Source organism: Zootoca vivipara, chromosome 10 (assembly GCF_963506605.1).
Source record: "Zootoca vivipara chromosome 10, rZooViv1.1, whole genome shotgun sequence".
Lineage (NCBI taxonomy): Eukaryota > Metazoa > Chordata > Lepidosauria > Squamata > Lacertidae > Zootoca > Zootoca vivipara.
In genome coordinates, this window is record NC_083285.1 from 37487014 (window position 1) to 37513021 (window position 26008).

Genomic DNA, 26008 nt, shown 5'->3' on the forward strand with positions numbered 1-26008 from the left:
CAAGGACTTTGAGCTCTTTGAAGTTAAATGAATTCTGGGTGGGGGTTCTGGAATTAATTAGAAAACTAATTTGTGGTTGTTGTTGTTTAGTCGTGTCTGACTCTTCGTGACCCCATGGACCAGAGCACACCAGGCACTCCTGTCTTCTACTGCCTCCCGCAGTTTGGTCAGACTCACGTTGGTAGCTTAGAGAACACTGTTCAACCATCTCGACCTCTGTCGTCCCCTTCTCCTAGTGCCCTCAATCTTTCCCAACATCAGGGTCTTTTCCAGGGAGTCTTCTCTTCTCATGAAGTGGCCAAAGTACTGGAGCCTCAGGTTCAGGACCTGTCCTTCCAGTGAGCACTCAGGGCTGATTTCCTTCAAAATGGATAGGTTTGATCTTCTTGCAGTCCATGGGACTCTCAAGAGTTTCCTCCAGCACCATAATTCAAAAGCATCAATTCTTCGACGATCAGCCTTCTTTATGGCCCAGCTCTCACTTCCATACATCACTACTAGGAAAACCATAGCTTTAACTATACGGACCTTTGTTGGCAAGGTGATGTCTCTGCTTTTTAATATGCTTTCTAGGTTTGTCATTGCTTTTCTCCCAAGAAGCAGGCATCTTTTAATTTCGTGACTGCTGTCACCATCTGCGGTGATCATGGAACCCAAGAAAGTAAAATCTCTCACTGCCTCCATTTCTTCCCCTTCTATTTGCCAGGAGGTTATGGGACCAGTGGCCATGATCTTGGTTTTTTTGATGTTGAGCTTCAGACCATATTTTGCGCTCTCCTCTTTTACCCTCATTAAAAGGTTCTTTAATTCCTCCTCACTTTCTGCCATCAAGGTTGTGTCATCAGCATATCTGAGGTTGTTGATATTTCTTTCGCCAATCTTAATTCCGTCTTGGGGTTCACCCAGTCCAGCCTTTCGCATGATGAATTTTGCATATAAGTTATAATTATTCAATCCTAATTAATCATCCTTCCAGGGACTCTTTAAGCTTCTATAAAGGCGAAAAAGTTTCTAAGAGTAAGTAGTACTGCTTAAAAAATATTATAGGAGTTGAATTGATTCCACGCTGTGCAACATGACGCACATGCTCCTTGAATCCAACTTCCCACTCAAAATCTCCTGTACACTGTAAAGTACACTGTACACTGTAAAGGGTAAAACTGTGACTTCACAGCTTGAGTTCAAAGCTACTGAATCCTACTTACCTAGCTCTAAACCCCAACAGTCAGACCCATAATGCAACGGCACTGTAGCACTGCTAAGGTTCAGGCTTAGCTGAGAACTGTTGTTTGAGCTCATTGCTGTGACTGCTGAGCTTTGTCAACTCACTAGTTTTGGCTGAAAGGTGACCTTGGTGGCAGGAGAGGGAGGGAAGTGGAGAGAACAATGGCACTTCCAGCATCCCAGCAGAGTAGACTCCCTCCCCTCTCCTTTCTAGCCGGGTGATGCAGAATCATAAAGGGGTCTAGAGTCACTTCCTCTCCCAGTCAATCTCAAATGGTGACTGTTCTTTGGAGGGGGGCAGGCCTGCGTTTCCAGTGGGGCCAGTTTCGCCAATCCCTACGTATGCCTCTGCCCTCCATTCAGTGCCAGAAGCTGTGAGATCAGACAGCAAGTGCCCTTAATTGCTCCATACTTTGGTTAGATTTGGTATTTGGTCTGCACAAAGGACAGAACAAAGTGTGACAGATCTAATCAGCAAATCTGTTTGATCATCTATTCTCCCTATGAGACAAATTCTGTCTCTTAAAGGCAGATCCAGAAAATTCAAAGATAAGTTCTCCCTCAATATTCATGGGGAGTCCAAAACTTCTAGTAGCACATATATGTAAAAAGGGGTTTAGCTGCTGTTAAGAGTTACCACCCACGAAAAGACTGAACTAACTTCCAGGGGGAAACAGAAACCAGAGAATACATGCTAAAATCTGTTGAGAATGGGACTAGTTCTTGTTGTCCAACTATCACTACCTTTTTACAGCTAGCAGAGGTTTTGTATGCAACTTGATTTCTGTTTATTAATAATAGGCAATTGGTCACTTTCAAACTATCTAAAAAATAAGGTCCTTGCTCTTACTTTACAACAGTTCCCCACTGCATAACTTCTATTAAACCTATGAAAATCCTGTGAAAGCTTTGATTATTAACTTGTTTTGCACTAGGTTGGGATCTTAAGACCTGCCACTATTGGAGGCAGCATGTTTACTTATTGGTCTGAGTATATCATGCCTACTCTGCAAACTTTACATTGGCTAGTCACCAAAGACAGATTGAGTTTTAGGACAGCATAAGGGCTCGTTTAAAGTTCTGGCTCCAAGACTTCACAGCTTGGTAAAAAGCTGCAAATTGAAATCTACTTGTACTCACAATAACTTAAATGTAAAGGCAATTAGTTTGAAAACTGATTTGTTGAAAGAGAACCTACACATTACGGCACATTTTCCTCTGGTATCTACTTACTGCTTCCCAGATTCAATGCAAGTCTGAAACAAATCCAACAGAGGCATTTCTTTTAAAATCTATAGAAGTGCTTATTATTCTTTACCACTCAGTTTTCTATTAACTTGTTCTGCAGGAGAACCATTTTATCTTGTTTTGCGTTAGTTTACTCTTGCGTACAAATACTACATCACAGTGAACATTGACTTCCACATGTGAATTCTGACAATCCCAACTGGTTTGTGTGAATGTCCAAGTGAATCTATGAAATACTGACAGTACCCCAACTGCGGTTTTGGATATACACAGGTTGGCAAATTACATTTACATCACTGTCAACATTAGCCATCTGGAATTGTCAGGACTCAGAAAACGTCACAGTTCACCAGATTTTGAACATTCACACACATATTACAGATTTCTAATGAATAAGATACACACAGTGCTGCTGTTTCTTTTTAGCTATTTTGCGTTAGATGACTATCAATAAAGTCTACCCTCTCTACCCCCGCAAAAATACATGTCCTTTGAACACGAACGTGGTAATCATTTATGGCTTACAAACACTGGGCTTTCCAAATGCAGAAATGCCTTTAAAACCATAGCATTCATATAGAATACATAGATCTGAAAAGCAATCCTAACAGCAAGATTCAGATATAGTATATCTGCTGCAGCAAAAAGCTGCTTATCTGCTCAGCTCATTCCTACCATACTGACTATAATCATTTCTATACTTTCCAGCAGCTACACTGTAGATAAATGTTTTCATTCATATGCAGGTGGCTAACATGAGACAAATGCAGTGAACTTGAACAGAATGAGGGCTTTCTATAGTTGTTAGTCACTGATGTAATCTGACTGTACCATTTACAGAATGTCTTCACTTACCACTTACATCATTCTGCTCGGTGTAAGCCTTTAAAAATTCATTATGGATATCACAAAGTAAAATAAATATAGATGCATTATTCAAAGCAGCTCCCTTTTTAAAAGGCACTTCTTTTTTGAACCCCGTTAAAAATATAAGGCATCTCAATAACAGATTCTGATTATCAAACCTTTATTAGCATATGTACAAGATTCCAGTAGGGTTCAATTTAAAAACAAACAAACAAACAAACCACTCCTAACCTGCATCTAACACTTATCCATCCTGGATAAACATAAAAAGGCTACTTTGCAACATCTTAATAGTATTTAATATTTTTAAACAACTGGGTTTTGTCCTACGTGACATGGATATTCTTGCAACTATGAAAGATACAGTAGCCAAACAAATATTCGCTATCAATGTTTACAACAGAGATTGCCAAAAGTCACCTAGATTGCAAAGGTCAGCTATAAGAAGTAGGTAATGCAAAGGTATTGCCTAGCTACACAAATTGCACAAAAGATGTAGATAACTAGGCCAAAAATGTTGACTGAAACAAGAGGCTTGGATAGACATCTGTAAGAGTAACCTCATGATTCTCTCTAGTAATACTCACCATATCAATTTTGTCAATCCTCCCGTTACTAATAAACCCTGTTAGAAAGGGGAGGATTGACAAAATGTAAGCAATATGAAAATCAATATGGCCAAATACTTATCAATCACACTGTCTTCCTCTGAAATCACACTTAGAGGGGAAATGTTTGAAGTGTGTTAATCATTTGCAGCTGGATACTATAAGTTTCTCCATTAAATTAGAAGATGGAAGTCAAAACAGCCCTGTTTATTCAAGTCCAGTCTCTTCTTAATGCCAAAGGTGTCAAGCTGAATAATGCTGTGCACTTTGCTAGCTCAACAATATAAACACCTCAAGATTCAACACAACAAAACAAATTACTGATTGTTCAAATAGAAAATACGATCACCTAGGCTGACATTTGTTGGCACATGTGGAGCCACAGGGAACCAGAAAGCTATTTGTTTATTTACTCAGGAGGAACCAGCACAAGCAGAGAGAGAGAAAATCCACACATTCAAGTAATCCCAAATAACATGCAAGAGCTTTAAATATTTGTTTATTTTATTTCCTTTGTTTCTACAATGAAACCCATGTTGATATATAAATAAGAGAAAAAGCATGATGAAGAACGACTCAAGAATGAGTGCAATGTAGTACTCAAAATATTCTTTTCAATAAAGAATCGTGAAAATGCTTTCCTATCAAAACCATACGCTATTGTGCTATGTATTCCCACTACAGGTGCAGAGCTAAAATTTCTAGGGGTTTTTTTTAGATACAAAAAATGTGGTATATTTACTACCCTACACATGTAGTATACACAGGTGGTATATTTACTACCCTACACAGGCACTTTGCAGTGTAAAATATTATGCAGCCCAGGCAAAGGTTTACATGCACATCATGAGAAAGTACAGATATGAAAATTATAACCATGCTAAAATTACGGCTCACATCTTCCTTCCTCCATCCCTTCCACAAGTTAGCACCCCTTATCTCAACTTCTCCCCCTAAGATGCACTGTTCCACCCAGGATTTCTTAAACAGTTTCTACATCTATTATGAACTTATTGACAAAAATTACCTCATAGTTCATACAAAAGCTCACCAAGGGTCCAAATCAGATTTGGTTTTTCTTATCTTCTTGCATGGCACACATGGATTTGCATAGAAAAGGTTGGTCAACTAAAGTAACTGGCCATGTAGTTACTTAACTCACTTTCTACTCTATTTGTATACTATACACGTTTCATTGTACTGGAAAACTATACAAAAACAATCTACCCACAAAAATGTAGCTAAAAATCAAAAGGTTGTTCTATTTTTATACTTCCAGCTTCTGACAGACTGGCTTATCTTAAGGTTTCAGTTCACCAAGGACAGAGGAAAATAAAATTTGAACTGTTAGAATGATATCCATCTAAGCCATACTCAGAGGAGACTCAACAAAACCAATGGACTAAAGTCTTATTATACATTGAAAAGTTGCAAGCAGCATAATCTTCATGCAGAAGTAATTCTACAAACAGAAATATCTGCAAAATGTGTCACTATTCACCCTACTGATGAGAGCATTTGCATTACTGTTATTTTATTTATTTTTAAAAAGCTAAATAATGCTTTGAACAAACCTAATCCAAGTATTATATGATATTTTCTCAGACAAATGGGTTCCAACATACAACAGGATATTTAATGCAAGGATTCAGGGGTCACACACACCCCCATTTACTGACTAACCAGTGTTTCCTTTTTCTAGATGGGGAACACTTAAATATTCTCTGAAGTTTGTTCCCTCCCCAGACCTTTTAATGTTTGCCTTGTTGTACTGATGATTTAGGGCAACTCAAAACAGTCTGCTATCAACTCCCACCCTTTAAAAGGATATTTTAACAATGCCAGAGTTTTTAATCCAAAACTTCTATATATGCTCATCTGACTATCCATCAATTTAATATTTGCCAAACTCCTCCAGTTATTTGGCTCAATCACTAGAAATACCGTGTTTCTCCTAATATAAGACACGTCTTATATTTATTTTTCCTCTAAAAAAAAATACATCACGGCTTATTTTGGGGGGATGTCTTATTTTTTTATTAAGCATAGTACAGCATTGTTAAGTATGGTACGGGGCTTTCTTGCGCCGCCCGCTGAGCAATTTTTTTTTTAACAGCTGAAATACCCTAGTTCAAGATTCCCTGCAGATAGAAACTCTCACTTCAACTGTTCCTTTCAGTACTGGTAATATCAAGAGATAATAGTTTGTACTGTAATGTTTTTCACATTTTCAACTTCTGAATGAATACCACCAAGTGTCTTCTATGGTGTTATATTCTCTCCCCGACCATCTCTCTCTCTCTCATACCACTCTCAAGGTTGGTTTGATGACAGTATGCAACTACTGAGGACAATAATATGGTACAAAGGAAAAGGTGCAGAAAAAGTTAACTAAAGCAATCAATGGCATTGTAGTGAATATTTATGCACAGGTTCTCAGCATGATAGCCTCCACAGCCATGCCAGGAAGGAAAGTCCAAAAATGCAGAAAGTATTTATCCATTGTGCAGCTTCATTGCAGCAAAGATAACGCAGTGCGGCGCGGCTGGGGCTGCTGCCGGCTCCTGCCGAGTCCTGCGGCTTCGCGCGCTGCACCGCGCCGTGTGAAGCCCAGGGACCCGGCAGTGGGCGGCGTGCGAAGCCCCAGGACCCGGCAGGAGCCAGGAGCAGCAGCCTCAGCCGTGCCGCGCGAAGCCCCAGGACCCGGCAGCGGGCTCAGCGGACGGCGCGCGAAGCCGCAGGATCCGCTGCTGCGTCCCTGGGCTTCACGCAGCGCGGCGCGGCTGGGGCTGCTGCCGGTTTCTGTCGGGTCCTGCGGCTTCGCGCGCCGCCCGCTGCCGGTCCTGGGGCCCGTTCAGTCGGAGCTCCGCGCAGCGCTGTGCTGGGGCTCCCACTGGGCTGGGGCTCAGCGCGGCGCGCGCTGCTGCGTTTGCCGGCTCCCGCTGGGTCGGGTAGGTACCCCCAACACGTCTTATTTTGGGGGGATGTCTTACATTTTTTTGCCTTTAAAAGATCGTGCCATGGCTTATTTTAGAGGCACGTCTTATTTTAGGAGAAACACGGTACCCACATATTAGAAACTTGTTGCCTTATGTACAGCACCGGGCAGAGTCAGCCCCAATGAGGACAAGTGGTTGGAAGTTTTGTTCTTTATTGACAAAACACTTGATTACATCCGCTCCTAAGGTGCAAGGGATATAAACCTCACGCTTGTTGATTGCCTAGCTAGGCATCTGCTTCTTCAGACTTGTGCTCCGATCCGGACAGTTGGAGCAACAGAATGACTGCTCCCCTTCCAGTTCACTTAAATCCCTTGTCTGAGACACAAGCAACCAGCGACTTCTCCTATGTGGCGGCTGTAGCTGCTCCTGTCACTTTAAGCCCTTCCTTGTCCTTGGAGGGGATGGAGGAGTTTCTAATGGCCCAATTCTCTCTGATCCTATTTCTTTCCCCTCTGAGTCTTCCTGCAACTCTTTGCCCCCACTCCTTTCCTCCCGGCTCTGACTGCCCAGACTCTTCCTCTTCCTCCACCCTAGTTCCTGCCTCACAGGTGGCGCAGAACCCCACAAGTCACTGGCACCTTCCCCTGGATCATTCTCCCAGGGCAGTCTCGAGCAGGTCAGGCGCCCTGGCGCTGAGGGGCGGAGATCGCTCCGGCGCCCCCGCCCTCGCAGCGTGAAGCATGGCTTCCACGCGGCTTCGTCGCGCAGCGCCCTGCCTACCAGCCCGACGCCCTGGCGCCCCCGGGACTCTACCTAGAGCCGGCCCTGCATTCTCCTGTCCCCCTGCCTCTTCTGCTCACCCCATGGACTCCTGCCTACCCTGACATGTACACGGTACTTGATCTCAACAAAATAGATCATTTATTACAGGTAACAAGCTCTAGCTGCTGACTAATAAAAACCAGAGGGAGTACCGGTACATGTACTGCTGTTCTTCCTCACACTACTGTAGATTAGACTAAGCACAAGATGGCACACTGGTAGAAATATGGTGGTCTTGGGCTAGAATTTGTAAGCACTATCACCGTAAGCTAGGTATCAATCTTTATGTTTGCAGGGCCTGTGATAAAATTTTCTACCCTGTGAAGGAAGTTTCCCTAAAGGACATTTAGCGATGAAGTGAATTGCAGAAAAGACAGAAACTGGGTCATATGTGGAAAGAAGTGGTAGCCGGGGAGGGGGTATAAACAGGAGGGAATGAAAATGTATAAACAGGGTGGGAGAGACTAAAAGTAATATGGTGTGATGAAAATAAATAAACCAAGACACTTCAGAAACTGATCGGAAACCCAACTAGCACATGAAATAAACAATTAATAGAACACTTTCTCTTTCCTTTTACTGCCACAAGCTGAAGCACAGAATTAAGGTTACCCTAGTTTCTACAGAAGACTAGAATTGTTCAACTAAGTTTATATTTTGGTATGAGCTTTTGTGTGCATGCACACTTCTTCAGATACCTGAAGAAGTGTGCATGCACACGAAAGCTCATACCAAAATATAAACTTAGTTGGTCTTTAAGGTGCTACTGAAGGAATTTTTTTATTTTGCTTCGACTCAGACCAACACGGCTACCTACCTGTAACTAGAATTGTTCAGATTTTCATTCCTTGCCTTAAAATCATCCTAACCTTGTGCCTTTGCTTTTAACTGAGGTTTATTTTTTTCCCCTTGTAAATGAATAGTATTTAAGTTCATGCATGCATATTAAGCTCAAGACACACCACACTCCCTATTTGCAAGCATTCAAGTTTATAACAACACTGTTTTGAAACAGAAAAATCACTTTGCTAAATAGTTCACAAATGTTATAGTAGCCTAATCGTATTTACATGCCACCCTTGTTCACTTTCTCACAAAAGCCTGATACTTGGAAACAACATAAACAGAGGCTTCTTTATTCATCATGTAAAACATTATTTCAAAAGCAAGCAGACAAAGTGCAGCCCTGACTGCAGACGGCATTAATGAGGAGATACTGCTGACGATAGCAGCAAGTTCTTCAGGGGATTGGTTTCCCTCTCAAGTACTGCCAGAAGATTCTGTTAAATGAGCAGTGAAAATACTGAATAAAGTATTTATGATTTACACAACATAAATCATATGCTGATACTCCTGACATGAATTTGTAACAAGCCCAGTGTGCATTAAGCCAGCATGGGAAGCGTGCCATGGAAAGGGTTTTACTCCTTGCATGTGCTTCAGCATATGCAAGGGGAAAGTTACACTTCTTTGTGATGCACTATTTTCAGTCCGTCATATAACCCAAAATGTAATTGTCTTCTAATGTAATTCTACCAAAATAAGCTTCTTCTGATTTCCACAAGACATCTTTTGGGTGAAGCTGTTTAATCTTCTCATTCTTTGCAACTGGTTACAGATTCCAAAAAGCTTAGTAAAATTTGTATAGTGTTCTCTGCCCCCCCCCCTCAATAAAAAACAGAAACAAACAGATCCTCAAGACAACTGTCAGAACTACAGTATGTGCTTAGCAAAGCAAGTTAATGCATCAATTAACTAGTTAACTTATATTGAAGACCCTACATTTATGCAACTTAATAATGACTGTTATACCTCTCAAAAATCTAGTGGAAATAAATGACATCTACACTAAACAAACAAGAAATTTAACCCACTCCGTCCAGTTCTTTGTCCCGCCCCCATTCTTCCTTGTCTGTGCCAGAAACAGTAATGCCATTAATGAGGGGTGATAGTCAATCATGGCAATTTGCTCAATAATGTTACAGCCTGCTTCATTAAATGTTTCATAATGTGGACTTTGAAATTTTAAATCCAACATTCTTAAACACCTAATCAGTTCTACAAAGAACAAAGCTCCTAAGAAACTTATGACCCTGGTCTTGCTTCTAAGGACATGAAGTGCACAAATGCTCTCATGCCACTGAAGAGCTGGGATTCAAATGACAGGAGCCCTTTCTTTAAAACATATGTGGGGGAATTATAGAAATAAAATAAAGAATCACTTGGGGGAGGGGGTAAACAGCAATCAGCTTCCTTCAGGTTTTTCAGAGATTCTTTGAGGAAAAGATATTCTTCATTGGGTGAATTGCCTTGCTTATTTCGGTTCTTTATCCCCTTTCCCCAAAGTTGCCTACTGAAAGAATGGCGTATGCCTGCAGTCAAGCGTAGGGCAAGAACTTCAGGCTTAATTAGCTGCTGGCTTATTAAACAATCTATGGCCTTTTAAACTTTGAAGGGTTTTGATTTTGTTTGTTATCATGTTATGTATTTTTGTGTTTTTATTCTGTAAACTGCTCTGTGATCCTCGAATGAAGAGCGGTATAGAAATTTAATAAACAAACAAACTACTGTATAGAGGCGTTGTGCTACAGATTTCCAAGGGAACTTAACAGGGTTATTATAACGGGGTAACTGATCAAAATTCTCTATAAACTGGTGATGAGTGAATAGAGGTCTTGGTATTTACCAGGGGTGGGGAACCTGTAGCTCCCAAATTTTGTTGGACCAAAACTCCCATCAGCCCAACCCAGCATGGCGAATGGTCAAGAACGATGGGAACTCGATGGGAACTGCAGTGCATACACAGGTTTCCCACCTCTGCTCGACACCAGCTCTGCTACAAAAATGATCACACTTATCCCTACTGTGAAAACACTATGGTTAGGCTGCAATAATGCACTCCTTGTAGGACTGCCCTTGAAAAGTGTTTGGAAAAAACAACTGGTCCAAAATATAGTGGCCAAACTTTCAAGAGGAATTTTCTTCGCAGAGCATGTAACTTCTATATTATATCAACTCTACTGGCAACCAACCGAAGACCTAAATGGGTTTGGGTAAAAATATCTGAAGCACCAGTTGATCTCATGTTTGCCTCTACCTGCAGTCTGGTCAACATCTGATGCCCTGCTCCATGTTACCTGCCTTTAAAATGAGTCAGGGATACACAACAAACTACGCTTTTTCAGTGTAGCACAGCAATTATGGAATTCTTGCTTAAGGCAGGCCTCCCTGGTTTGGTCACAGCCTTTCAGTAAGTATTTACAACCTCCCTCTTTAAAATGTTTTTGGGTACTGCTGATGCTATACTGTTTCCATATGATGATGGTGCTTTTATGCATTTCTTCTTGTATTTATTTCAAAGCTGGCTTAGGAGTCCCTCAGGACCAAAATTATATAAAATAATTTCTATAGGCTGAACCTTTCTAAAACACCTATACAAGGTTTGCTAATTTATTTATAAATATTTGTATACTGCTATATCATTTTTAATAAAAAAAAATCAAACCAATTTACAGCAATAAAAACATAAAACCATACAATTGCAAATTGTGGTATCGGGAGGGATGCAACCAGCCATAGCAAAAGAGGTCATACAGAGAGCACAGTGGGACTTAAATTTAAGCATGTATAGGAGAGTAACACCTACTGAACGTCATGGCTGAGCAGGGATTTGAACCCTGGTCTCCCAGGTCCTGGGACCCAGGTGGCGCTGTGGGTTAAAGCACAGAGTCTAGGGCTTGCTGATCAGAAGGTCGGCGGTTCGAATACCTGCAATGGGGTGAGCTCCCGTTGCTCAGTCCCAGCTCCTGTCCACCTAGCAGTTCGAAAGCACATCAAAGTGTAAGTAGATAAATAGGGACCGTTCCGACGGGAAGGTAAACGGCGTTTCCATGCGCTACTCTGCCAGAAGCAGCTTTGTCATGCTGGCCATATGACCCGGAAGCTGTCTGCGGACAAACGCCGGCTCCCTCGGCCTCTAGAGCGAGATGAGCGCCGCAACCCCAGAGTCGGACACGACTGGACCTGATGGTCAGGGGCCCCTTTACCTTTACCTCCCAGGTCCTAGTACTGTACTAGGTAAAGGTAAGGTAAAGGACCCCTGGACGGTTAAGTCCAGGCAAAGGCGACTATGGGGTGTGGCACTCATCTCACTTCAGGCCTCTAGTCACTACACTACACTGGCTCTCACTGAGGAAACCATGTGTTTCTACCTGCAAAGTTTGAGATTTAAGAAGGGTGAAAATCAGACAGATCTCCCTTTCTGATCCCCCACCCGCAGGAGAGAAGCTTCTTCTGCTTGCTTACTTATGCAAATTGTACAACAATGGAAAGGTTCCCTCTGACTCTCAGCATATCAAAAGGCTTCCTGAAGGGGAACACTTCAGTCACAGATGGAGCTGCCCTAGGTTCTCCCACCCAGGAGAGGATATCTCAACTTGTAGCAAAGGGGTGCTCCTGAGAAAGCGTGATGCTGATGGGGAACATCATGCCTGGGGGCCAAATGTAGCCCTCTAGACCTCTATGAGGCCCTTGGGACTCTCCCCCAACCACACTCACTTTCCAGCCACCGCCCTCGCCAGTCCTCCTTGGCTGTTCTTATTGGCTAGAATGTGTCCTTGAATTCTGATGACACTTCTGGCTTGGCTGGATGTAGGGCAGAGAGGGATGTAGGGCAGAGACAAGTCTACCGTACAGAGGCATGTGCATGTGACCCCCAGAAGTTTGCAGAGAAGGAAAAGTAGCATTCAGGCTGAAAAAGGTCCCATTCCCCCACTGGCCCCTTGCAGCGGTGGAGGAAGCCTCTCGGGCACCTGGGGCAGTGTGCCTAGGGGCGGGGCAAACCACTCATAGCAGCAGGGCGCCCGGCGCCCATAGAGATGGAACGGGTCACTTGGCATCATGTGCCATCCCTATGGGCGGGCGCCGCGGAACACGGCATCCCTATAGGTGCGAGACACTGAGCCCATAGGGACAAGGCGCGGCTGCGGCACCCATATAGACGGGGCGCATGGCGCCCATATGGGACGGGGCGCCCATAGGAACAAGACGTAGTGCCCATAGGGACAAGACGTGGCACGCGGCACCCATAGGGACAGGGCGTGCAGTGGGGGGGCCACAGTGGGGAGGCAGCAGGTGGACAGCACAGAGCCTGTGGGTGCCGAGACGCATGGCTCGTGCGCACTGCAAGCCCCGAGGTGACGTGTGCCACCCGCCATTTCGTCATCCCTCGTTAGGGTGGCACCCAGGGTGGGCTGCACCCCCCTTCATACGCCCACGGCCCTTTGGGGCCAAAGTCTAGTCTACACCCTCACCTAAAAAAAAAACTCCCATGGCTGATGATGCCAGGAAAATGGCTCGAGGCCCGTCAGCAAACACAAACCTCCAATTTTCTATTTAATGGTAGTTTATTTAATCATGTTGCATAGTCCTAATGGTGTTGACCTGTTGTTTTTAAAGGGTTCACCCTTCATTTAATTGAAAACTCAAATAGATATTCATTTTCCTAACTTCCTTAGGAAAGGGAACAGAGGTTGATGCCAACAGGATGTAGGAGAAAGCTTTTTCAAAGAAAGACTACAGCAAGTTTTTTCACATCAATGCAAATGGGACACTTGTGCTTAGACTAAGATACAACACCCTTACGTGACCATGGACAGGAGCAGAATAGAGACAGAAGGTACGTTAAAATTATCCATGCGTTCTTAGAGAGGGAGAAGCTGATGATTGCCAATATGAGCATAATTCTCATCTTTGGTATTTATCTGAAAGACTAGGAAACTAGCACTGTAACAGAGCATCAGGATTCACATCTTGATCCCTGTTGAACTCTGGAATAAATTCCACATTCCTGCTGACTCACAGCAGGAGGTGACTCTCATTAACTTTACAAACACACACACAAACACACAGTAAAGAGAGATGGAAAGGAGTGCCTGCACAGTTTGCATGGATTAGACTTAGAACCTTCCTGTGAGAATAGCCAATCAATGTGACACAACAAAAAATAAGCAGTACTGTACAGTGGTACCTCGGATTACAAACATGTTGAGTTACAAACACTTCGGGTTACAGACTCCGCTAACCTGGAAGTAGTACCTCAGGTTAAGAACTTTACTTCAGAATAAGAACAGAAACTGCACGGCGGCGGCAGCAGAAGGCCCCATTAGCTAAAGTGGTACCTTAGGTTAAGAATGGTTTCTGGTTAAGAATGGACCTCCGGAACGAATTAAGTCCGTAGCCAGAGGTACCACTGTAATGTTAACTATAAAGGTAAATGGACCCCAGTCGTGACTGACTCTGGGGTTGCGGCACTCATCTCGCCTTATTGGCCGAGGGAGCCGGCGTACAGCTTCCAGGTCATGTGGCCAGCATGACTTCTGGCGAACCAGAGCAGCACACGGAAACGCCGTTTACCTTCCCGCTGTAGCGGTACCTATTTATCTACTTGCACTTTGACGTGCTTTTGAACTGCTAAGTTGGCAGCAGCTGGGACCGAGCAACGGGAGCTCACCCCGTCATGGGGATTTGAACTGCCGACCTTCTGATCGGCAAGCCCTAGGCTCTGTGGTTTAACCCACAGCGCCACCCGCGTCCCTTAATATTAACTATAGATGAGTTCAAAAAGGAACTCCAAAAATTTTGTCATTTAGAAAAGGCAGACAGTTTGGCATATCCAGGAAGTGTTAGACCAGGGACACCTAAAATCAAGACTACGGCTGCATTCAGACAGCATTTTATTCCGTTTCCCCAATGCTGTCTTGCTTGTTAATTTCCACATTTTCTGTGTTCTTTCACAAGACATAAAAGCCACTTCTGGAAGTCCAGTGGAATCTACCAAAAGTCTAGCACCAACTCTCGTGTTAACTTCTTCCAGGGGGGGAAATCAATTTGCAATCCTTTTATTTTCTAATGGGAGTTTTGCATTGTAATTTCATGTGGCAAAATTTGGGTCAGTGTTCCAGCATATAGTTCCTTCCAGCTACTTAAATTTTAGTGGTATATAGATAAAAAAAAAGGCACAGATCCATTATCACAACAAGCGCTGTGGTGTAAAAAGAATGTTAGAAATTAGGACAGCAGTGCTAGCATTATAACCAGGAGAACTACCAGTAACACAATAATTGCCGCGTCTGAATACAGCCTGAGGCTGCTGTAAGCTAACCAGGAAGTCACCACCATTGAATTCAATAGGCTATACCTCTTGAGTAGACATGGTTCAGACTGCACTGAAACTTCAAGGCCTCAGAATCTACCTCATAAGGGCCCAGTTCAATCACCATGTTGGTTCCATGCAAACTGAAGTTTACAGATCATGAGCCAGACTTAGAAAAACGCTCCTACCCTCTCTGGCACCAATTCCTATTCCGTTCTTCTGTCAGAGGTGCATCTGCACCAACACTTTAATTGGACAGAGTGTTAATCACTTAATGAATGAGTTATCTATATTTTATGATGTTTTAATAATTGTATTGTACAGATGCATAGTATATATTTTTATATGTTTATAAAACATATAAAGTGTCATGCTGTCATGCTGGCCACATGACCTGGAAGCTATACGCCGGCTCCCTCGGCCAATAATGCGAGATGAGCGCGCAACCCCAGAGTCGGTCACGACTGGACCTAATGGTCAGGGGTCCCTTTACCCTTTACCTTAAAACATATAAAAGTGGGTGGTTTATATATGTCTGTCTGTCTGTCTGTCTATCTATCTATCTATCTATCTATCTATCTATCTATCTATCTATCACTCTGCAGTTGAAACTCCTAGCTTGGAAATAGCTTTCAAAGAAGCCAGGTGTTAGGTCCTTGCCTATTAGGGCTTCCTCCATGGACTGCTGCTGACCTTACTCACAGCTTCTGGTTTTGGTGGCAGATGCAGGAGGCATTAGGGGAGGCAAAGGTGTTGGAAGTCTCCCTACAGTCCACTGGCATGGTTCGCACCAGTGCAGGTGTAGTAGTGCTGACCTTCTTGAAGGGAAGGCAGCATATGAATGTAATAAATGTGCTCACTTCGGCAACAAAAGAGCAAACTGCTACTAAGACTGGCAAGAGAAGGACGTGAGCAATTGGTGCCAGAGTGGGAAGGGTGTGTGCATTCCCAAGGCTGGCTCCCAGATTGCAAACCATGGTTTGGAAGGACTTTTTTTAAAGTTACCTTCCGGAATCCTGTATTCATGGAATAAAACTGCAAAACCCTACACCAGTCTGGACTACAACGTCCTTCGGCCCCAGCCAATATAGTCAATGAACAGGAACAAGTTGTAGTCCAAACCATGTTGCGGACGCCAGGTTGGGGAAGCCTAGCCTAGGCAGATTACCCTGAGATCACCACCTGAGACCCTTATTTGGGTACGTCCTCCGTGAGAGTTCTGGAGGGTGGCAACATGAGAATGGGCCTTTTCTGCAGTGGCTCCCCATTTGTGGAACACTCTCCCCAAGGAGGTTTGGCTGGTGCCTTCATTAGACACCTTTAGGTGCCAGGCGAAAACATTCCTCCTTGACCAGGCCTTTGGCTGATGGACATCCAATGCCCTTTTAAATGTATTATGAAAGGGGGGTGTATTGGGTTGTCTTTGTTCTTAATTTTATTATGTAGTTTGTGTTTTTTTTTAATATTGTAATCTTATGTTGTGAACCACCTTGAGATCTATTGGTATAGGGAGGTGTAGATATTTAAATAATCATCATCATCATCATATTGTACTACTTTGGCTATGTGTTTAATAAAATATTGAATTCTTGCATTGCGAAAAACGAAGATTATGGTGAAAAGTGAAAAACATGAATTGCAAAAAAAAACCCAGAGCTTACAGAACAAAACAGACTTCAGATATGAAATCAGCACGTTGAAATTAGGTTAGAACAACTGCAGGTGTCAATGCAACAAAAATTTTGTTCCCCAGTGAGCCAAAATTCTTTGAAGGAATGGCAAGATGCAAATAGGCGTATAAGACGACTGGGTGTATAAGACGACCCCCAACTTTTCCAGTTAAAATATAGAGTTTGGGATATACTCGCCGTATAAGAAATACAACCCGGTGTATAAGACAACCCCCGATTTTGAGATGATTTTCCTGGGTTAAAAAGTAGTCTTATATGCAGGAATATACAGTAAATGGGTAAAAGTAGCAAGATGTACAACAACCTTAGGAAATTAGCTCGTAAAACAGAAGAATGAAACAGTTCTGAAAAGATGCTTCATCCTCAAAACAGCCTTTATCAAGGTCTCTCCTCTCCCAGCCAGGCTCCTTTTACATGTTGTTTGTTTCAAGTAACTGAGGGTTTTTCTCTGTGATAGGTTGTCCACTTCTAGTCTTGCTACGCAAAGTGCATGTTGCTAAGAAATGAGGTGGCTTCCAATTTGGAAAATCCATTACAGAGCAACAAACATACATAGCATTGGAAATAATTTGCAGCAAAACTCAGTGCTTTCTAAAGCGTTAAGCTAGCTATTATTATGTTACAATGGGCCTGATTAACCACTTTATCTCATAATACTTATTATATGAGAGAGTTGTGTGATTCATATCCAAACAAAAAGCATTACATAGGTTCTAAGTGCAAAGCAGACCATATTGCACTGGAAAAATAAATTTGTGGGGGAAACATATACAGAAAAAATGTTTGAAAAGTGGATTCGTTCGTAAAGGAAATTCAGGGTGTGTCTAGATTAAGAAAACCTGTGCTGCCAGTAAACAAAAATTTAAAGGAAATGACTGAAGCTCTGTAATTTGGTGACTAAAAAAAATGGGCTGGACAAAACAAATACAAAAATCACCTCAAAATCTTTCACTGACAAAACTGAAACATATAACCATCATCAAATCCTCTACCTAGAAACAGTTCTTCTGCTTTATAAACAACTACAAGTATGTAATTATAACTAATCATAAAGCATATTCAGCAGCAGTATACAGTGGTACCTCGGTTTATGAACTTAATCCGTTAACAAAGTCCATTCTTAAACCAAAACTGTTCTAAAACCGAGCCTAATGAGGCCTCCTGCCGGCGGTGCCCTTCCACCATTCAGATTCTGTTCTTAGACTGAGGTAAGGTTCGCCAACTGGGACACTACTTCTGGTTTTGCGGAGTTCATAAACGAAATCGTTCGTAAATAGGACTGTTCTTAAACCGAGGTACCACTGTATATTAAGAAGCAGAGTTATATATTCCAGTTAATTTAAATGAGAAGCAGAAAAGCAAAATTATGTAACTCCTACAAATTAGCAATCTTAAAGGCACGTGTGCTGGTCTAGAACGAACCCCAATCATTAATCCGCCATCTCATTAAAGGTTCACAAGCAATTTAAAAACCATGCTTTTTAAATCCTCCAATAAAATAGTAATTGCATGGATTTTAGGCCCAATTAAGTACAGCTACCATAATTCCACATGTATATACTTCTTATGGTTGTGCTGCTTTGATTCCTTTTTATGCTAGGAACTACAGAGGAGGGCCATATTTGTTTCCCAAGTTAGAAATAACGGCATAGTTTCTTATTTCCCTTATCAGGTTCTAAATGGGTACTATCATATTCCTTACATTTTTACTCTCATACTGTTGGGCAATGAAAAGCAATTACAGCACAAATACTCCACTGCAAATGAATAATATACTCAGGCAAACTGCACAATGTTCGAAAGTTTGTCATTCATTCATTCATTTATTGCTTCATTCATTGCTTTGCTTGCATATCCCACCTCCTGGCCCTCCTCATGTAATTCCCACAAGAAACCTGTGAGATAGGTTAGGCCAGGCATCCCCAAACTGCGGCCCTCCAGATGTTTTGGCCTACAACTCCCATGATCCCTAGCTAATAGGACCAGTGGTCGGGGAAGATGGGAAATGTAGTCCAAAACATCTAGCGGGCCAAAGTTTGGGGATGCCTGGGTTAGGCTGAGAGGCCGTAACTGGTCCAGTGAGCTTCATGGCAAAGTGGGGATTCGAACCCTGGTCTCTCAGCACTTGGTCAGACACTCTAACCACTATACCACACTGGCTCACTAAAGAATCACAAACTTGCATCCCACATTGCTAAGCAAAATAGACAAAAATATTTCTCCACAATGTTGGATAAATTGTGGGAACGAAGGAACATTTATACATATGTGGTGGAAATGCCCATCGATTAAAAACTTCTGGCTAAAAGTACTTCAGGAAATGGAACAAATTAAATCTCAATCGATCAATTTAGATCCCAAAATAGCACTGCTTTCTATATTTGCAGATGAAGCACAAAGTCTTAGAGACAAAGACTTAATTGTACATCTTATAACTGCAGCACGTCTTGCTGTTGCTAGACACTGGAGGACATTAAACGTGAACCTATATGAAGTTTGGTATGCTTATGTCTGGGAATTAATTTTGATGGAAAAGTTAACAGAAAGGGTACGTGAAAGAAAACGTGAGAAACTATAACTTTTACAAAACATGGTCCTCCTTTATTACATATGCATCAAAGAAAGAACATGCATTTAAACCACCTAAGACACATGGGAGCATGTGCAATGATATTTTTAAAACCAGCAACTGTAGAAATATTTCTTTTAGTTGATTATATTACTAATGCAATTACCTGGACGTAGTTGGGGCTGTTTTTTTGGGGGGGGATAGGGGGAAACTGAATTTGTTTGCTTGTATTTGATTATATGTTGTTCTTATATTCAACAAATAAAATATTTAAAATAAAAATGGATCATACCAAAGAAAGAATTCCATATTGTCTAATCTTTCTAATAAACACTATAAAACTGTATATTACAGTACTGGACTACCGGACACTCTTCTTAATAAAAAACAACTTAATAAGATGTTAAGTTTTTTTCTGCTTTAACTTTTAAATGCCTGCTGAGACCTTTTCTATTTTGCCAGATTATTATATTTTTGTTGTAAACTGCTTTGATTCCTTTCTCTTTTTTTACGAAATAGTGTTTTATAAATATTTTTTCTAAATATATAAATAAAACAAGGTTCTCAAAATATTTAAAATCTAAGTTTTCTTCTTTGAGGACAGGCTATAGAGCATGTGCTTTACATGCATAGAGTCCCAGGGTCAATCCCTAGCATCTCCATGTAGGGAGAAGAATAAAACTACAATATTTTCATTATCCAGACATTGGTCATCCCACCTCCTAGCTAGATGTATGCTATAATGGACTTATTGAGGCACATAACATATCTGTAAGGGAAGATGACAAACGTACACAAGAATCCTTTAAGAGGCCAAAGGAAAGTAGAAGACAAAAGTTCATACCAACAGAGAAAGCTAGGTGGGGGAAGCAGAGGAAACAGGGATCAATTATGAAAAGTTCTGGAGAAGGCAGGCTGGCTTTGGAAATTGGAAGGGTTGCTAATGCTATATCTATCAGCACATGGTACAGATCAATCGAAATCAAAAGCAGACCCAGGTATTCCATAAAATGAAGTAGCATCTGATAAATATAAAGTACGCTCACATGCACTTTTCATTCTATTTAGCAATGTTTACCTGGCTTACTTCTGAGTCAACATATATAGGGTTGCAATGTGAATTAATGACCGAAAATACAATCCACTGTATAATTTTAGAAGTTGAGGTATCTGCTCAGTGAATCCGCAAACTGTTAATATTCAAGGCTACCATATTTTGAGTGAAGGAAAAATAGGCAAACTATTTTCTAAAAATAACAGAGCAAATATTTCTCCTGGTTCTCAATGGTTCTTTTATTTTACCCCCTGAGGAATTTTAAATATGAAACACTTAGGCATGAGTACTGCTTGCTATTTTTCATGGATGCTTCATACTGTATTTCAGTTATAGGCATGGAAAAAAACACATGTAACACCCAAAAAATGGTCATGCAGAAGATGATCATGCAATAACTGACATGAAGTCAGAAATCCAGGACTAGCACATTCAGAAATCAATGGAAATATTTGTGAAAACAAGCAAGAAAGCAATTCACCCGAAGCCATTAACTCTAGCCATCATATTAAAAGTGATGTCAGATACTCCAAAGATTCTAATCTGCTTGCTTCTAGAATAGACATATTAAGTCCCTGATCCTCTGTTGTCAGGATCTTTGCCATCAATTTCAATAAAAGTGATATTCTCCCTAGCACCCCCTCATACATCATACCCTTTTTCTCATTTCAAGAGAAGAGACAAATATAGCAATCCAAATGAATTACTAGGAAGTAGGCCTCACTGAATAAACATGCTTTGGGTTGTGCTGGAAGATGAGTGAACAATCCACACCCTCATTCCACCTTTTTACTGTACAGTACTTATATTTATCCTAAACAAGTGCTGGACTTGAACTACTAGTAGAGTTGTGGCAGTTTTCACATTTGTCCTTGCCTTGCTAGACAGCTTGGAATCTTCAGCCTTTCTTAATCATTAATCTGCTTTTGCAGAAGAAGAGAGGTTCTTCGGTCATCTAGCTCAAAATCTTTTGCAAGTTTCATACTGCAGCTAAACTGAAATACAGTATGGCAGGGGGCCAGCATGCTGCAGTGAACAGAAGGTGCAGCTTTGACACGCAGAAAGCAAGTTCAGGTTTCTGTTCAGCCAAGAAGTTCAGGTATTAAGCTTGTTACACTCAAGTAATTTTGTTATTTAAATGAACTTGGGGTTGCCTATAGGGGTGTATACTCAATAGGGTGCTGCAGCTGGCCAGCCAATCGTAGCTTCCTAATTAGCATACCCTTATGTTCTACGTACTTACCACACTTTTTTAGGTATATCCCTTTAAAAAATCTGCTGTGAACAAGTTTATTTTTATCCATATCACTGGGTGGTATCTGATGCCTTAATAAAATAGGAAGGAAATTCCCATTCTCTTCCCATTTTATCGTAATATCACCAGTGCAACAGAAATTAAACTTCAAACTGCCTTTTTTAAGAAGGAAAACATACCAAGGAACAAAATCAACTCAAAGCTAAGGGTTACAACCCATTTAAAAAGCACTTCACTTTCCATTTTAAGGAACAGCAGATCAATCCATTATACATTCATTACAACAGTGGAATGCAATCTATGCATAATTCCAGATACACGCATTCAAATATGTACAAGCATATGTTCACATTGGCATACACATACTCACACTTTCATTTTAGTTTGAGTGCACTACACAAATAAGGAGAAAGAATTCTGAATAGAAATATCTGGCTCTTGTTTCTCTCTTACTTTATCCTTAAGGTCTTTAGAACGCTGGCATACAGCTGATATAAACAAGACGCCAACTGAGTTTTAAAGAACTTGAACATTCTCTGCTGCTACCCAAACTGTTGCAATAAAAAGAATAAGCAGGCGCTCAAGGCCAGCCAAAGAGCAGAAAGAAGCTAATCCGTTTCTAAAAACCCTACAGTGTGATGTTTTCTACATAATCTCAAATGGTGATTCATACCAAGTAGGCTCCACTGTTCTTGCAGAACAGGCTATTTTACTCACACTGAATATGTGACATTACAGAGGAAGGGGGGCTTGCTGGCTAGAGAGAGGTCACCGAGGTTCAGGGTCAGTAAGTGTTTCGTATATCCTGTCATTTAAAAAGCGCTCCGGGACAGAAGTGGGAGGAGACAGAAAGAAAGGGGGGGAAAGGCGAGGAACCCGAGGAATGTTAAGAGAATGACAGAATGTGCCACTGCTGCAGGAGATCATATATAGAGCAATGGTCAGGAAATAAACACCGCGACCATCCTGAGAGTTGGATCTCAGGAAATGCACAGTATCAGGGCATCCATCCCATTTTGTTCACGGGGCCTAAGCTAATAGGGCACACTATTTAAAAAACAAAACAAAACAGACCTTTTCCCTCCTTCTTTTCCAGCCGCCGCCCGCACTGCCCCCCACACACACTCACAAAGAAGAGAGCAATACTTAATCCTTCCGTGTCGTGATAACCCCCTCCTGCCTTTATCAGCACAGCTTTTCACAGCTGACACCGACACCAGAAAGCCGCGCGCCAGCAAAAGCCACCCAGACCCCTCCGGGGGAGTCCTTGACAGGATGCGCAGCCCGGAAATGCGGGAGAACCCGGGATCGTGTGTGTGTGTGTGTGTGTGTGTGTGTGTGTGTGTGTGAGAGAGAGAGAGAGAGAGAGAGAGAGAGAGAGAGAGAGAGAGAGAGAGAGAGAGAGAGAGAGAGAGAGAATCCGAACCCTTAAATCCCGCCGGGGGAGATCCGAGCGCCCGGAAGGGGAGCCAGGGCGACCCCAAAACATCGCCACCACGTCCCATCCCTCCCACGCAGTCGCAGTCCCGACTTTATCCCTCTCTCCCTGTCCATCCTGGAGGGAAAGAGGAAGAAAGTCACAGATCCCAAGTCCCCCTTCCGCATCTATACGTAGGTGTTTTGGATCTGGTAAGAGACAGTCGAGGGATCTTGAAAAAACAGAAGCTTGCTCTTTCCCACCAGGTGGGATTCCCCCCCCCCCGAGATCTCCCGACCCCATCGCCCCAAACCTCCGCGGCGCCTCCCCACCCCCTGAACTCCCCGCCAGGCCCTTGACCCGCGCGCACCGGAGACAATGAGGAGCGCCCCCAACTCACCAGCAGCAGTAGCAGCAGCAGAGGGTCTTTGCCGCTCCGGGACTTGGGGGTGGCTCTTGCCCTGCCCTCGGCTCCCTCCTTCTGGGCACGCTGCAGCCGCCGCCGCCTCCTCGGTAGCCGAGCCCCCCGCCCACCAGTGCCAACAACGCCGCCGCCGCCCAGGAGCCGCTTCCTGTTCTCTGGGCTGCCTGTGCCGCGGGAGGGCCTCCGCGGGCGCCTTCCCTTCCCGACGCAGGAGAGTCACGGCATCCCGCCAGCCAACATGGCTGCTCCCCGGGGGTTCGCTCCTCACGGCCGCCGCCGCTGCCGCTGCCGCTGCCGCGCTACTTCCTTTGCTACGCCGCGGTGCGACTCCGGATGCTGCTGGGCCGACTCCGCTCGCCAAATGGGGAGCGAGCGCGACGGAGGCACGAGCAGTCGCACAGACCGGAGCCAGCGCGACAGCTAGCGGCCGGCGAGGGAGCTGCAGGCGCGGCCTCCCTGAGTGCTCCGCGTCGCCAAGCCTGCGTGGAGCAGCGGCGGGAGGAGTGGCGACGGTGCGCCGCTCTCCGCTCGTCTCTCTCCTCGGGACTGTTAACGCAAACGCGGAGGGAAGGCGCTTCCTCGCTGCCCTTCCCTCTCCGTTGCCAGGGCTGAGGCATTCAGGTTGCGTTCCTGCTGCCGTGTTTTGTTTATTCTTAAACCTTATTTGCCAACGGTGCATATTTACCATCAGGCTTCTTACCTGTCCCTGGGAGGGGGGGATGTCTGCTCCTTCCTCCCTTCCTCCCTTCCTTCTTTCCTATTTTGTTGCTGAGAATAATCTGGAAGCTTGTTCTAACTTTTTATTTTTGCATTATGCATATTAAGTGCTCACAACCCTTGATACAAATGTTTTTCTGGATTGCTTTTCTAGTTCAAGATGCGGTGGAAATGGGTATGTTTTTAATACACAAATTCAGAATCTCTCAGCTCACATTCCTGCATGGCCTGTGTTTTGTAGCAACACAGCCTTGGTGGAATAACATAGATCCAAGGCTCAGGTTTTCCGCAATGTAGGATCATTGTCAAATATCCTGTGCTTTGGGACATCATCATCGCACAAACCCTGGGATCCAAGGTACAGCTAGGCATTGTTTTTATGTAAAGGCACTCAAATGCACTGTCATTCACATCCTTCATGGAGTACGCCATGAAAATCAAGTCGCTGGGTGGTCATGGTGGGGCAGAGACATGGATCAGAAGCATATCTCATAGCTGATTCTCGTGATTTCCACAGGAAGTTCCTCCAAACCATGCCATGAGAGTACCAACAACAGTTGCATCACACTGTGGTGTTGCCACAGTGCGAAAATGGAGCAAGGTAGCTCCACCACCACCACAACGCTACAAAAACTATTAGAACTTAACTCAGATTTTACTTATTTCAAATACTTTTATACTGCTTTTCTGTGAAACACCATGGCAGTGTAAAACGTAAAGGTAAATGTACCCCTGACCGTTAGGTCCAGTCGTGGACGACTCTGGGGTTGCGGCACTCATCTCGCTTTACTGGCCGAGGGAGCCGGCGTACAGCTCATGTGGCCAGCATGACTAAGCCGCTTATGGTGAACCAGAGCAGTGCACAGAAATGCTGTTTACCTTCCCGCTGGAATGATACCTATTTATCTACTTGCACTTTGATGTGCTTTCGAACCGCTAGGTGGGCAGGAGCTGGGACCAAGCAACGGGAGCTCACCCCATCACGGGGATTCGAACTGCCAACCTTCTGATCGGCAAGCCCTAGGCTCTGTGGTTTAGACCACAGCGCCACCGCGTCCCGCCATGGCACCATGGCAGTGTACAATAGATTAAAAAACAGTGAAAATTAAAATAAAAAAACACCATGCCAAAACATAACAAACAATATCTTTAAAATGCCAAATTTAAAAAGCTTTGTCTTGACGCCTTTTCCAAAAGCAAAAAGAGTGGAGACCAATTATAGCTCCGGAGGAAGCATACTCCACAATTTGAGAGCAACATGGGAGAAAGCCCTCTCATGCACACCTATGCTTCTCTGTGTGGGTGGGTATCCTCAAAAGGGCATCCTGCAGATCTTAATAAATGGATAGGAAAGTAATGGATAGGCCACCCCTTAGATAATCAGGTCCTAATCTGTTTAGGGCTATAGAGGTGATAAACAATACATTGAATTAAGCCTGGAAAACAATTGGCAACCAGTAGTTTCTTTCAATATCAGAGTACTGTGATCAAATACCAGACACCAGTTTGGCAGCACAGTACCTAGTTGTTGCTTATGGCGCCAGTTGAAGTTTCCAGATGTTCTTCAAGGTAACTTCGCACAGAGCATGTTACAATAGGTAGTCTAAATGTCAAGTGACCAAGGCATGGATAACTGTTGCCAAATCAGGCTGACTTGGGAAAAGTAGCAGCTGGTGCACTGAACATAATTGTGCAAATGCACTCCTTGCCACCACTCAGCTGAGAATTCAGGGACAGCATAGGATCAAGCAGCACACATAAACTATGAACCTGCTCTTAAAGTTATAGTGCAGTCTCTTCCAGAACAGGTTGCATTCAATCTCTGAATCTGATTTTCTAGTTAGTAACAGGACCCCTGTCTTAAATTTAATCACTGTAATACAGCCCATTATCAAACCAAGGCAGTGTTCATGGGCGTAGCCAGGACTTTTGTTGGGGGGCAGGACTTTCGTTAGGGGGGCAGAACCGATGTGATTGGTCAGCTAGTTAAGTATTTCTACTGTTTTACTTGATCTGA

General features: G+C 43.1%; 1 protein-coding gene across 2 annotated transcripts in view; it reads right to left on the reverse strand.

The window, feature by feature from the left end:
• The window catches only part of CDK17 (cyclin dependent kinase 17), a 74735-nt gene extending 51098 nt beyond the window's left edge, over positions 1-23637 (reverse strand). Inside the window, exon 1 of one of the 2 annotated variants that reach the window (XM_060279710.1) lies at positions 23251-23637. The gene's annotated coding sequence lies outside the window, so the exon portion shown is untranslated. The remainder of the gene's footprint in view (positions 1-23250) is intronic. The other variant, XM_035126752.2, reaches the window with a different exon arrangement.
• Between the last annotated feature and the right edge of the window lie 2371 nt (positions 23638-26008).